Consider the following 895-nt stretch of genomic DNA (forward strand, 5'->3'; position numbering starts at 1 on the left):
ATCTTAATGGTTCAAGAGTTCTATGCCAATGCATGGATCACCAAGAACCATGATCAAAGTGTGAACCCGAATCCAAAGAATTATCTTTCTATGGTTCGGGGGAAATACTTGGATTTTAGTCCAGAAAATGTAAGGTTGGCATTCAACTTGCCCATGATGCACGGAGATGAACACCCTTACACTAGAAGGGTCAACTTTGATCAAAGGTTAGACCAAGTCCTCATAAACATCTGTGAAGAGGGCACTCAATGGAAGAGAGATTCAAGAGGAAAGCCGGTTCAACTGAGAAGGTATGACCTCAAGCCCGTGGCTAGAGGATGGTTGGAGTTTATCCAACGCTCAATCATTCCCACTAGCAACCGGTCCGAAGTTACTATAGACTGGGCTATCATGATTCATAGCATCTTGATTGGAGAGGAAGTAGAAGTTCATGAGGTTATATCCCAAGAACTTTATAAGGTGGCGGACAAGTCTTCTACCTTGGCAAGGTTAGCCTTCCCTCATCTCATTTGTCACCTCTGTTATTCAGTCGGAATTGACATAGAGGGAGACACCCTCATTGATGAGGACAAGCCCATCACTAAGAAAAGGATGGAGCAAACAAGAGACCCCTCTCATCATGAAATCCCTGAGAAGCCTCAAGGGATGCACTTTCCTCCTCAAAACTATTGGGAGCAAATCAATACCTCCCTAGGAGAATTGAGTTCCAACATGGGACAACTAAGGGTGGAGCACCAAGAACATTCCATTATCCTCCATGAAATTAGAGAAGATCAAAGAATCATGAGAGAGGAGCAACAAAGGCAAGGAAGAGACATTGAGGAGCTCAAGCACTCCATAAGATCTTCAAGAGGAAGAACAAGCCGCCATCACTAAGGTGGACCCATTCTTTAAT

The sequence above is a fragment of the Arachis duranensis genome, chromosome 9 (assembly GCF_000817695.3).
Source record: "Arachis duranensis cultivar V14167 chromosome 9, aradu.V14167.gnm2.J7QH, whole genome shotgun sequence".
Taxonomy (NCBI): Eukaryota; Viridiplantae; Streptophyta; class Magnoliopsida; order Fabales; family Fabaceae; genus Arachis; species Arachis duranensis.